Here is a 14,947-nt window from a genome sequence, read left to right as displayed (position 1 = left end):
CTCATCTTCATTTTTAATCCAGTCTGGATTATGATTTTTATATCTTCTGGACAATATTATATTATTTATTCTTTATTGTTTTTACATCATATCCTCGGTTTTACTTTTTAACATATTACTTTATTACTGTGTTTCATGTCCTTTGTCAAAGCACAGGGCTCTATGAATAAAACCTATTGTTAACCTGTTGGACTTAATGTCACAGTGTTCCCACATCGCAGCAATAATTGGGTAAATACAATGTTATAATAACGAACCAACTTTTAATGAACAGAAATGATTCTGCAGTGAAGTGTGATTCACATTGTTAGAGGAGTGTGTGGCTGCTTCTCCTTTATTTCCAGCTACAGTTGCTGTTTACTCGTCCTAGTCACAGTAAACTGCAGGAGGGTATCTCCGCGAGTGTGTGTGTGTGTGTGTGTGTGTGTGTGTGTCCAGGGGTGTGTTCTCTCAGTGTGACTTCTGTCCAATTCACTCGCTCATTAGTAGTGAAAGAGATCTGCTGGATGTCTCTTTCTCTCTGTGTCTTCCTCTCTCAGGGACACAGCAGGACCAGATATGACACCATGAACCAATCAAAACTGTGGGTGAGAGGCCAAAGGACAGAATAGGACACACTCAGAGAGAGGGAGAGAGGTGGCGGCGGCGGTGGTGGTGGTGGTGGTGGGACTACAGGAGCTAAAATAAGGCTTTCATCTAAAATATACAGCTGTCCTGCAGGGAAATATATTTTGCAGTAATGAACTGAAATACTAATTTATGTAAATGAAACTCTATTGTGCATACTGTGTATAAATCATGCTCACGATTGCATAAAATATACATGTAGGTTAATATAAAGAGCCCCTCAGCAGTGGCTGCAGTGGAGGCAAATGAGGTAAAAGTAGAAACGGTTTAATGGAATATTACAGTGAAAGTGAAAGAAACTGCATTCAAGGTTCAACTTAAATATGAACGTGTGAGAAATAAGACTGAGCGGACGCAGAGTGAAGATGAATGTGTGAACGAATGGATGGGTAAATCGACAGATTAATGGATGGATGGATGGATGGGTGGATGAATGTATGGATGATGGATGGATGAAGGGACAAAAGGATGGGCGAATGAATGGATGAATGAATTGACAGACTAATGAGTGAATGGATGGATGAGCGGAATAATGGATGGAGAAAAAAAAGGATGAAGTTGTGGAATAATGAATAGATGGATGGACAGACTGATGAATATGCCCAGCCTATTATTTACACCATTACTGATTATTACGCAGGTTAATGTAGTCTGCGGTTGCTGACCACACCCCAATCTGTGATGTCACATTCTGCATCTTGCCTTTGACAACCAATAGAAAATGTTTCCAGAACAGCCACAATATATTAGCTTGTTGAACAAGGTTATATGAGGCCATATTTAGGCACAGCCACATCAGCACATTGGCAACTGGCGGCCCACGGACCAAATCTGTCCCGCCCGCAATAATATGTGGCTCGTTGGATTATTACATATAATCTGATTTTTTTTTCTCCCACATTTAACTTTGTTACCCAAAGAATCACTTCCTCTTTAGAAGGTTAATAGTGTGAGAAAGTTCTTTTTTTATTTTTTATTTTGCAGCAATACTTTATTTCTCTATTGTGAGCTTTTATTCTGAAAAGTTCGTACAGGAAGTTCTAAAGGTTCTGTTGCATGCTTGATTAAGAAAGTAAATTCCAGCCATGTAATAGGTGAGAAAAAAATTAGCACGTGTCCAAACTTCATTACCGACCCCTGGTTTAGTGAGTTAGCGCGCTTGCTACAGTGAGAGCGTAAGTGCGTCTGGAAACATGTGCGCTGTAAGTACCAGTCGAAAAGTCGAGTGTAAAACGATGGAAACTTCTCACCGCCAACGGTCGCCATCTTGGCTATGGAAATGGAGGCTGAGGAAGGAGGACACGTCATTGGCACCGATCGGCGGCCTGATTTCAATTTCACAATGAAACAGGAAGCACACTCGTTCTTAATCACAGTCAAATGCTGCGGTCGCCATGACATCATCGACCAAGAAGAAAGAAAAAGAAACGACTGGCTCTGTTTCCATTTTTAAATAAGAAGTTCAGGAACTTAATCTTCTTCACAGTTTTGTAACTTCATACTGAGGAAGCAGTGCATCATGGGTAGCAGTCAACAAACATGCTGGACTTATATTTTATGTTCCCAATCTCTGCTCCAACTTCTTCCACATAGCGCTCGACACACACAAACACACACACACACACACACACACCCACACACACACACACACACACACACACACACACACACACACACACACACACAGTTCTCCAACTTCCTCTCTCCCTCCATGTCTCACTTGATTCCTCCCTTTCAGACTCCGTCTCTCCTCCACTCACTTCTTTTGTACAGACCTTCTTCCTCATCTCTCCCTCTCTCTCTCTCCCTCTCTCTCCCTCCCTCTCTCTCTCTCTCTCTCTCTCTCTCTCTCTCTCTCTCCGAGCTGTTACTGTGAGTCCCAGTGAGATTCAGGTCAGAGTCGAGGAGGCAAAGAGAATTTCCAAAGAGAATTTCTAGCCCCCCCGCTGTCCAGCAGAGAGGGGTGGGGAGGGGGAGCTGGGTGATTTAAAGGGAGGAAAGTGATGTGAGGAGGAGGAGGAGGAGGAGGAGGAGAAGGAGGATGGAGGCAACAATGAGAAAAAAAAAAAAAAAACCTCATCACTTCACTGCCAGCCCCCACCACCACTTATCCTCACTTCCTTGTCATTTTGGATCTGGTTCAGACACAAACATGGGAGGTGGAAATGACGCCGGCGGAGGAATCATAAATAAATATTGTACATTAATGGAAATAAAAGGAGCGGTGGAAGCATCAATAAACAATATACATTAAAAAAAATATGTGGGAATCTCCTTCCTAAAGGAGCGAGCTGCAGTTTAACACCAACACTCTGTCAAATACATCCAACAACACTCTGTCGCCTCTTTGACTAATGTTGATATCTTAAACATTTTGACACTGACAGTGCTCAATGTGAACACTAATTAAATGATTTAGCTCTACAACATCCATCTAGTAATTACAGTTTCGTTAATGGGGAACTTCAGTGATTTTATTGTACTTCCATACAGTTTGACAGACAACTCTGAAAACAGAATGAAGAGGAATCGAAGCAGCAGAGTTCGAGATATTCCGAGTCTTCGTCAAGCTCTAAAAATGCTGGATCCCACAGTCATATAATGCATTTTAATAGCATCTTATTGTTAGACGCTCCAGTCTTAGTTTGCTGTTATGATTTGTGATATTTCTTTTATAATTTTCTGTTATAAATGTTTCCAAACCCCGATCTGAGGTAACCATTCCCTCACATTTCCTTCTCACCGGCTGGTCGGTACAAACTGGTTCAGACATGTATAAATCTCTGGACAGGAGCTCCAAGGTTAAGCAACAACAACAAAATAAAAACATTAGTGGTTATGGTCAAAAATACCGACATTGATTTGTTGTGAAATAAATGGTAAATGCGTCGCACTTCTATAGAGCACCGAGAGAGCTTTACAATACAGGCCACACTCGTCCATTCACACTGCCATCAGGGGCAATTTGAGGGTTCAGTGTGTTGCCAAAGAACACTTGGACACACAGACTGGAGGAGCCCGAGATCGAACCACCGACCTTCTGATTAGCGGGCGACCCGCTCTACCTCCCGAGTTTTTTCAATTCACTTCATAAAAAAGGTCCAGTATTTTCCCTCGGCGGCACTGAACTCCGGCACTGGAAGAAAATCACGTGCGAGAAAATAAAGGTTTTAAACAAAACCACCACGTTAATGAGAACTTATGTTACTCCCAGTGAGTCACACGTTCACAGGTTGTGTCACATTTCTTTAATCCACGCACACAAAACAGCAATATGTGGTTTATGACACTATGTGAGGAAAAGCTCCACAAACACACACACACACACACACCTCAAAGTAGACACACTCAGTTACAGTCACACACACACAGGTGCTAAGAAGACAATTTCTCAACTCCATCTTACTGTTTTCAGCTAACTGTCAGCTCGCTTCTTCATCCAGTAGCAGATAGGTGCTGAAGGTAGCACATGCAGCTCAGAGCGAGCAGCTGCAGCTGCAGCCTGTGAGCCAACCTCCTCAAATCAAAGCAAACAAACTCACTTGAGTCCCGGACCGTCTGCCTGATCTCGGCCCCTGTAGCTCACCTCACAACCAGCCCCACCTTTAGAAAAACACATTTATTACAACCCCCCTCCCCCCCCCACCTCACGGTGTAACCAGCCCGAGGAGCTGAGGTTAAGCACGTGCCGCCGTCGCCAACCTCTCCCCGGCTTCGTGACAGCCAACCTCATGGGGGCAGGTGCTATCAGCTCGTCCCATCTTGCAGGTCGGTGACCCCCCACCCCAGCCCACACACCCCCCGCCCACGCCACCACCCACCCCTCGTGACTAATCCGAGCTGAAAAAGCTGACTGACAGCACAATGCTCGGAAGGGGAAGAAAGGGTCGCGATGCAGGAGAGTAAAGCGAGACGAAGGAGGTGGCCGATGGATCGGTTTGGTAGAGTGGAAAGGTTGGCGCAATAGTCGGAGAAGGCAGACAGGCAGGAGAGAGAGAGAAGAGAGGAGAGGTCGTGGAATGGTGATCGGGGATAAGACTCACTTTGAAAAGGCCGTTGTAGTGGAGAAAGTACTGTTTTTTTTGCACACTCATCGAAAGTCATCACCAAGCAAGGGCACCTACGTGCAGCCCATGCGTGAAAGAGAGGAGTGTGTCTGTATGTGTGTGTGGTGTGTGTATATATATAATATGGTGATATATCTGATATGTATCGTGGACTAAGTATGGCGAGCCTCTTTTCACATGTGGGATTTATATTGGCTCGCAGTTAATGGGTGCACTCTAAAGGTTACAGGGGGAGGCCGGGGTGGTGAGGGATTAAAGATGGGTGGTTTGTTGGCAGGGAGGGTGTGAGGTAGTGAACGAGGAAGTGACTTATCCACCCCAGCTAAAACAGGACAGAGCAGAGCAGACAGACACGCAGACAGAAACAAGACAGACAGACAGCAGACAGGCAAGGAGCTCTCGCTCCGCGGCAGTGGTGTGATGCTGGCCCTCTGCTGGCGGAGTTAGCCACGGCGAATGAGGATTAAGTGAAAGAAACGAGTCTTCTGATGTGTGTGATGTACTCGTTAACAGAACTTGCAAGATTGTTTTATCTTCGGTTTGATTGAGTGGGAGGGGGGTACGGTTCTGAAGAGTTGTTAGCAGCACAGAAGGGGTGATATTGCGATGATTCCCGTGGGCTATGTGATGTCGGGGATTCTAAGTCAAGTGTATGGGCAGCGTAACGGGGCTGGGGCGATAACGTTATGGTGAGGGTGCCGATGGGAAACAAGGAAGGTGGAGGCTTGTCCACGTGGCACAAGCATCGTTACTGACAGCAGTGACCGCCGCGTGATGCGGTAACGCGTAACGTTGATCCCAAGGGGCGTTGTCGGATAACTGATAGTGGATGCACGAGGACGGGGGTGTCAGGTGGGGGCAGTTTAATCCGAGTCCTGTCGTTGTGCGTCTGTCTTGCACTGGATGTGTCGAGAGGGTGTTTTCAGCCTTCGAGTGCAAGTCCTAGCATTAAGTTCTGAAGGGTCATTTACGCTGTAGGTGTGCGGAAGGTAGCGTGTGGTCAGATGGTACGTAGTGGACATCTACTAACGCAGTTTGGCGCTCTTTCTCTCTGAATCGCCTAGGACTGCAGTTTGGTGAAAAGTTGTAGCGAGATAGAAGAATTAGAGCACGCGCTTTGAGCCACTCTCTAAAGATCTGCAGTGCGTGAGCGCGACGGGGTTTCGCTTGAGAGAGGGATGTCGATGGTGCAGCTTCGGGTACCAGTTGTGCAAGAGGCTGAGGAGCTAGCATGATGGGCTGGAGTGGTTATGAAAGTTCTGAGTATTATAGGGCACACAGGTTGAGAGTCACAGGCTGAGTGTAATCAACAACTCAGGGTGATAATGTTGGTGTAGTAACTGTCTGAGCCCTGCTATGACGCTTTCATGGAGTTCCATGTTTTTACAAGAGGCGACTCAGATATGGAAATATATTCGCGCTCTTTATTGTTGTGTTAGGCTGGCGTTGGTCTGCTGTACGTTAACTTTCGTGTCTCTCAATTTGCTCAATCTTGCTTCATAATTGCGCTCGGGTCTCATACCTGATCACAGCGCCTCTGCTCGCTGTGCTTCCGCCCTGCCCCCCCCACAGCCTCACCCCACACTCAGATTCATCTCACCCTGGTGCCTCTCAGTCCAATCTCAGTCTTCCTGGGTGTATTTTCGTGGGGCACGCGCGCAGGCCGCGAGGGTCGCGTCTCTGGGTGTCGACAGAGACGGACCGCAGGGTGCGTGTGAGGGTGGATGGTGCATGGGGCAATCACCACTCCTGCTGCCCACTGATCCCTGCTCGTGCCTGGTGATTGATAGCCTGCCGTGTCATCAGTCTCGGCAACCCCTTTTGCAAACTTCACCAGAGGGAGGTCTGAATTAAACAGGGACTCCTCTCCTGCTGTGGCCCAAAAGAAAATGTGTGTGTGTGTGTGTGTGTGTGGTGTGTGTGTGTTGTGTGGTAATAGTGTCTTTCTTATATGGGAGTTGCGCAGGGTATAGTGGTCGGATGTGTCGATCGAAATAATAAGACGGGTATAGATCAGCAGATTGTACAGTTACTTTAGGCCTTTGAAGCTTGCACATTACACTTCAGAGTAACTTTTTCTTGTTTTGGGTGCATCACCAATAAATGGCTAAGCTGCATGTGTGGCTTGGTTGTTAAACGGTGTCGCCGAATGTTGTGTGTGCTAAACACACAAAGCACTCACTGGTATTCCTCAACTTCTCTCTCCTCCTCTCTCTTTTCTAACTCCTCCATCTTTGGCTTCTCTGACCTCCAACACTTCTCTGCAGACAGCGAAAACACACAGCAAGTTGTCAAGGAACAGTGGCGCCGAAAACACAAATACCGCACGCATGTCAGTGAACACGCACACACAGCAAGGGCTTTTTAAGGTCTAGCCAGCACAACATGCCACAAGCCACATTCAACACCTGGGTGGCTAGGCAATTTTTGGGTAAGCTCCACCGCAGTGGGAGGGGAGGGAGGAACAACACCTCGCCACTGCTAGACAAACAATCTCCACGGCTCCGTGACCAGGGGGAAAACAAAGGCAGCAGTGCAAAAAGTCAAGAAGCTGCAGCCATTTGTTCAATTGTGAGTTGTTAAAGAACATTTGGGCTGAAAATTTTAACGCAGTGGTTTGGGAATTTAATCCTTTTACTGGCTCACGACATAATAATGTGCGTTGTTTGTTTGTTTTATGAAACATTGAGGATAAACCCTACAATTCAAGAGCAGCACTAAATTCATATTTTATATTAGTGATGATGCGGCGGCCAGAACGATCACGCTAGACTTCTACAGAAGCCTTTTGCTCTTTCAGCTCGTTGTTTTGATTTTTGACCGAGAAAAGTTTTTTTTCGTATGACTCAGGAGACTTAAAAGAAGAAGTGAGTATGGGACTCTGGTTCATGTGCCGGGAGAACACGCAACACATCTCCAGGTGGAAGGCCAACCCTCCACTCATCGTGTCTGAGCGGATGTAGAATGTCATGATGTTTCACATGAGGAAAAGAGTCGGGTTCATCTTCCCTTTTCTTCCACTGTACATTAACAACTGGATATTAGTAGTTTGATTATATGCAGCATTTTGTTCACATGATTGTAAAGATGAGTTGGAAGGAAACATATAACATATAGAGGCTATATCTTGCTGCATGGCTTTCAACATATATTTGTAAGAAAATGCAGGAGAACTTTTTCTTTGAAGCAATTCTGGAAATTTCTTTTTTTTATTTACCGTGTTTGTGTGATACTGGACGCTGTAAAGATATGACTCAGCTGTAATTTCTTTTTACGTCTTTACGTCGCACATTAGTGTTATCACTGTGCAACTTCTATTTACTCTGCGGCACTTCCTCTGTGTCACTGGCCTGTCTTTATGAAACGCTCTCCTCGCATGTTTTTAAAACCTCTCCCCCTTCCGCTTCATCTGCCTTTTGCCCTTCAACCTTTCATTTGTTTAGAGCCTGCTGTCTCCTCCGCCGGCCTTAAAAAACGCCTGCCTTCACACGGAGCCCCTCTCCTCCGTCCCTGCAATACTCATTTTCAATGCACCGGCAGGAAAAAAGAATGACAGCAGATTTAAGAGCCCCACAGATAACACGGGTCACCTTCAAAGTCTCGCGTGTTAATGGTGAAATTCACCACGAGAGCTAAGTGTTCTTATTAGGAAATTATTTGACAACGAAGTCTCTTCAAAATCTGTTGCAATAAAGCTCTATAATTGCTTCTCGAGGGCCGGACATAAAAATAGTGCTGAGGCGGAAGTGTAAGATGGACGCCATTTTGAGGACGCGAAAAGAATATCTCGGCCACTTTGGGGTAATGTCACATTTTCAACTCATGGACAGCGGCTGGCAGGAAAGTACTAATAACTTAACTTAACTGACGGGCTGAGACTCATCTAGTTTCCGGAAGGGATTATTGGTAGTTTATTAAAGCCAATTTCAAACTCAGGTCCACTATTCAGCTTTTTTCATGGCCTGCAATCTGCAATCTGATCTGGGCTCAGTTGGTCACGGAGTTTGGCCTGACTTGTAATTCACCATGATCCCGTACAAAAGGAATGGAAACTTGACGCTGAAACGAAGTGGTTTGAGAGAAGTGGGTAGTAGCGGTTTGTCCCATTTGTGTTTTTTTTGAAAGAGCTTTTACTTATTTTATTTTTTCCATCAGTCAACAACCGGAGAGAAAAGAGCCCTTTAATTGCACTATTGAAAGTTTGAAGGCTGTATGCTTTAGCTGTAACATGAAGCGGCAGGAAGATAAAGAAAAAGCACGGCAGAGAGAGAAGAGGAGGAAAGGAGTGAATGTTACAGTGACTACGAGAGAGAGAAGAAGAGGGAGAGAGAGAGAGAGAGTACCGTCACAATTGCTCCTCTCATCAGCAACGCTCGACTCCAAATCCCCACCCAATTAGAAACAAGAATGAGGTGAGACTTGGTCCACGGTGAAAACAGCTGAAGATCTCACCCACTCGCGTCACCAGTCAACCAATAACTAGCCTTCTGTCTTTACCTTTTGTTTTTGCCTCTCTCTCTCTCTCATCTCTCTCTCTCTCCCTGTCTCCTTGTTGCTGGTTTTGGGTGGTGGTGGTGGTGGTGGTAGGGTGATATGGGGGGAGGAGGGGAGAGACAAGGTCTTCTGAGAGTGCTATTAAAATTGATGTTGTTTTGTGCGATGTTTACAGTGGCCCCAGAATTGGAGCGATGAAACTTACACTGTCAGGGACAACAATCATGCGGGGGGATTTGTATAGAGCGGAGGATGATGATGGTTATGAGAGGAGGCTTCAAATGTTTGCCCAGTTGAACAGTCCGTCATGGCTGGTAAATACAAGAGAGTGTGGCTAGCTCTATTTTTTAAAATGGTGTGTCCTGAATGATAAAAGAGCATAATTAGGAGTTGTTGAGCAAAATTATTAACATGGTATTATGTGCTGTACAATGTTGCTTACCGTAAACTGTCGATTACAGGCAGAGAAGTTTGTGTTTTATGTGTGTGTGTGTGTGTTATAATGTGTGTGTGTGTTTGTGCGAGATACGAGTGAGGATTTTGGGGCAGTCGGTCTAGGATGTAGGATTAGATCCGATAGTTGCTCTTTTCCTACTGTAGATTACGCACTCCTCTTTTTGACAGAAGATGCGTCATTTTTTCTCTGCTTTTGTCTAAACCTCAATTTTGGCTCATCTGCTTCACCTGTTGTCCTCCTGTGTGGCTACTTTTCTCTTCACGTCCCCCTCCGTATATATTTTGAAGTGTATTTCGACTGAGCAGCGGCAACACTATGTTCTTTTTTTTTTTTTTTTTCTTTGAGAATTGTCGCTATCTCAAACTGCAGATGTAACAGTAAGCTGCTACACCCCACGCCCTCACCCCCACCTAACAGCACACACACACCACCACACACCCAATCAGCTGCAGTCGTGTGTGTGTTGTTCTACACATTCACTCTGTGTGTGGTGTAATTTTTGGTAATAAGAACACAAACTGGGTGTAAAACATCGTTCATGTGATATAAAATAAAGATTTCTTGATTAGACTCTCTGAGGATTCTTCAGACGTGTGCACTAATCCATTTATGGAACACTAATCAAGTATGAGGGATTATTCTAAATTCAGACCGCCTCAGTGTGGTCGCTCCGTTGTGCTGCTCCTTTAATATTCCCGTTTTTAGCATTTAGGCAGAAGCGTGTCTGAGACGAGCGCGCGTGCGAGGCAAAGAAATAAAGACAGAAACAGTATCGAGTATGCCCTCTATCCTGTAAGTAAGAACGAAGTAGAGTTGATTCGTCCTGTGAGCAGGCAGGTTGTTATGACATCACGATAGGGCTCTCTTGGGTTGCGCTAGGGCGACATCTAGTGGGTCCGTAGTTATAATGACAGGAGCAAAAGGGAAAAGTGTCGGTGACGTAGCACTAAGAGGAGAGCAGGAGTCACACGTCAGGAGCGAGGTGGTGGTGGATGGCTGAATGTGACATCAGGAGAGCTGGATGTTCGATTCCCCGGTGTGAAACCAAGCTGTTTGATGTTGTAAATGGGAACAGAGATCGGATCTAATGTTGAGGAGCCATGTTTAAGCAATCACGATCTTTTCCTCAACCGTAGCCAACTCTGTACTGTTACTGTAGTAAGCTGCGGTGACCGAAGGTGCGGTTACATTAACGTGTTTAATCTATTGTTTAACCATGACAACTGAGGTCCTGGTGGCCTGCTCCTGTAGGGAGGCGGCTATATCAGGAGACACTCTCATGGATCGTACAGGGGGCTGGATAAGAAAACAACCTGTAAATGGTATTTTTCAATATGTAGTTTTTGTGTTCCCTCTCGAGTGGATGCATCCGATGTAAGCCATGTTCCACCTGCACATGTGCCTGGCACATACACGCCGATGTAGCGTAGCATGTAGCATGTAGCGAGCAGGGCGTTTAAGTACGCAAAATGAAAGACCACATCCAGTTTTATTCGCAACTACATCACTTTGGCATAATGTGTTGTAGGATTTATTTGAACAATGGAGAAACATGTTGCCTTTTTTTTCTAACAGAGTCCCTTCCTCCACAATAGACAGAAAAGAGAAATGTGTTTTTAAAAAGTTTTTCTAATTGATTGAAAATAAAAAAACTGAAATCTCTTCATTTATAAAAGTCTTCAGAAGTTTGTAGAAGCTCCTGTGGCAGCAGTTAACAGCTTTGAGTGTTCTTGGTAAGTCTCTTAACGAGCTTTTCACACCCCGGTTTGGTCATTATCTCATTCTTCCTGGACAGATCCTCTCGAAGCCTCTGTCAGATTGGATGAGAAGAGTCTGTGGACCTGTCATCTTACTCTCACCTGATGCTTTGTTGATTAAGTCTGGACTCTGTCTGCTTCCAACTCAGGTCACTTAAAAGTCAAGTATTCCAACTTCTTTATATTTATATTTATTTTCTACTGAATCATGAGTTTGTATGGTAAATGGGCAAGCAGTGCCGAGAGGCGACATTAACATCACTATGTGCTGGTTAAATAAGGATATCTCCAGATGTAAATCAGCCTTTGTTTTGCCCTCGTTTAGTGTGTCAAACCTACGAATTTAAAAATGTTGTTCTATCCAGTTGAAAAAGTTTTGGAGTATCTCAAGGATGATATACAAATTCTCACAATCTGTTGTCTTTGACAGATGATCGGGGACAACAAAGCAAGCAAGAGCTCTCCGCACAACCAAAATATGATCAAGGAGCAAGGTGCAGGCATAAGTTTATAGATGCTCACTGACCAGAAATCAATTGTGAGGCGTGCTAATGCCGAGTCCTCTAGTCGGCGAGTGCTGTCATGTGCACTGCGCTGTAAGTATTCTAATCAGGTACATGAGAAAGTTGGAACAATTACAGGTAATCTGCGTGTGGAGTGATGGGTGCCTCCATGTGGGAGTGGAAGCTGCAGGTGAGTGGTTCAGTTACTGATCAGAGCTGCCATATACAGAAGAGAGGCAGCAAAGCAAGGGCCAGTCTGGAGAAGTGCGGTGATGAGATGCCACTCTTTAATCAGCGACGCGGCGGGTTATTGAGATTGAGAAGACGAAAAGCAGGCAACGACCTGGAAATGTTCTGCTCGTTCAGTCAAAATTTTTAGATTTACTGAAAAACCTGGAGGAGCAAGAGGAGTTTGGTATCCGGCGTGATGGCCACGACGACAACCAAACAGCATGGAGGCGGTGGTGTGAGATTTAAACGTCATCCAAGGTTTATTTACTGGCTGAACGGTTGGAGGAAAATATGCTAGATCGCACATTTTCTGAAACAGATTAGAAAATGATTTAAATTTGCGTTATTAAACCTAAAACAAGGTCCCATATGTGTCATGTGTTTTCTTTATTATAACCGGACGATGACAATTTAAACATAGTTTGATATCAGAGCCTTGAACTGGTGTGTTGTAGAGAGTCTTGCTGTTGCTAATTTTCAACCTTGTAGATGCAATTAACACGCACAGTGTAAATATACAGTCATTTTTACCTTATCATTAAAACCACAACACACTACGATGTGAAAGTAGAGCAATAATAATAATAATTAGTATATATTGAAATGTATTGACTGTGATGTAGAGTCTAATGAAGAGACAACATCCAGCTAAAAATACAGCGATGTACAGTTTGAAAAAATGAAAACAGCATTAATGCGAATTAATCAAATGTCATTAATTTGCCTGATTAATATGCTTAACATTCAATAACTTGTGATTGGCTTATGTACGTAGCACCGACTGCTTCATCTCGTCTCTCCCTCTCTCCCTCCTCTCTTCTCCTCTCCTTTCGTCTCTGGTCCTGTTCTAACAGCTGTATCGTACTCAGCACATCAAGGGCGGCCATATAGGAAAAGATGCACTGTCAAACCCTATCACTTGGCTGCGTCATCAAATCACTTCCTCACAACTCTTCCTTGGATTAGCATGGAGTTCAATTGATTCAGGCACCAGTCAAGTGTGAATCTTCAAACAAAACAGGCTTTCCAACTTGAAAAAGGGAGTGACTGGCACAAACCTGAACTCTCTGCAGATGACAAACTCATTCCTGTAGGCGACAAGAACGTTATTCTTAACAATGGCGGCTTCCTGCGAAAAGAATATCTCCGCCTCGTCCTACATTCTGTGGACCGCTCACATAAAAATGTTCGATAGCAAAGCAAGAACGCGATGGGTCATTTTGCTGCCGTCACATAATCGTGAAAGTCCTTGAAGATAATTTCCCGCGATAACGGATTACGCTCGTGTCGGCAAGTGCACTCCGAGCTGTCCAGCGGGAGTGAGACGGAGAGTCTTTTTTAGGGGTTTCCTGACTTTGCTTTTAACACAGTTTAATTCTTGCTCGGAAGCGCCGGGATAAAGACGAGCGATTAACACTGGATTCTATCAGGGTCCAGTTTAAGCGGAGCCATTCACCAGAGCGCAATTCTTATTGGTGGCAAGCGCTACAGAAGCAGCATTCCCACGAATAAGTCTGGGAGTCAGGAGTTAATGCCTCGTGTTCTAAATTCCAGCCGTCGAAAAATATACTTCGATTTCATAAATTTTCAGGCATCACACTCAATTTCTCCCTACAAAAATGTTAAACAAAAAACTTCAATGGAGTCGAGGGAGAGAGTGATATGTATCTCAACATCTCTGCCAGAGCATCATCAGCAGGAAACAGGGACGTGTTTACCTGCTCTCCGCTTGGGAGGATGTGCTGGCAGGTTTTGTCCACAGCAGGCGGACTGAGTTTGTGGAGATTGCAGAGAGAGAGAGAGAGAGAGAGAGAGAGAGGTGGGAGCAGGACCAGAAAATTTTATTTGTGGTTGAAAATAGACAGCGATGGAATAGTTGTCAAATATCCTCACACACAAGTCACTCGTACTCTCGGTTTATAAAAGAAATAAAGAAATTTCACCAGTCCAAACGCTTCACAATAAAAGTAACCTCTGTTATTTTTTCAACATGCTCTCTCTCTAAAATACTAGAAAACTGTGTATAAAAGCTCTTCACCTGGAAATACACTCTTATCTTTACACAACATGAGTAATTGATTCCATTTTAAGCGTTCCAGCATTTGCCCGCCGAACAGACAAAATTCAAACAGCACTTTATGGAGCAGTAGAATCTGTTTGGTACCTGGATATATTTCTACACTTTCAATCTCAATGGCTCTGGCCTCATGCATTTCATTAGTCGCTGTTATTGTTCACTCTAATGTTTGCAGGCTGAGTGGCATTGTGGTTCCTTTGCATTTAAAGTTTCACTCCTTGTTTAAGACTTCGTTTTTATTGCGCCATTTCTCTGAAACCCTCGGTCTGTCTTTCTCACCCGTCCAACAGATGCTTTTTAACTTTCCAACAGTTTAGGAACAGCAAACACCTGCTGTAATTTCCTCCTAATCAGGGCCACCAACTCTTAAAACGCCCGGTTACACCTGTGGTCAGCCGGTGTCGTCAGCGATCGTGAGCTGAAGTTTTCTATCAGGAAACAGCGTTTGAGTTGTTGGTTGTTTGTTTTTTCTGTTTTCTGTTTAATTTGACATACAGAGTTGTAACAATAAAACCTCCAAACGCACTTTTATTGCAAATTAGGCGTTCTTTTAGTCTAAAACAAGCAGCACAGAGAGCGAGTTTGATGAGAACGTGGGGAATTAGCTGCTTGTTCACTCATAAGTGTCGTAAACAGTTTAGTGTTAGTCTTGTTTCTCTAATAATTAAGCTTCCAAACGTGCCGCTTAAAAAACCTGTCAGTCTGGTTAAAGGTGGGATATTTAATGGAGTCTT

Source organism: Seriola dumerili, unplaced genomic scaffold, assembly GCF_002260705.1.
Source record: "Seriola dumerili isolate Sdu_G_001 unplaced genomic scaffold, Sdu_1.0 BDQW01000153.1, whole genome shotgun sequence".
NCBI lineage: Eukaryota > Metazoa > Chordata > Actinopteri > Carangiformes > Carangidae > Seriola > Seriola dumerili.
Note: the sequence above shows the minus strand (reverse complement) of the source record.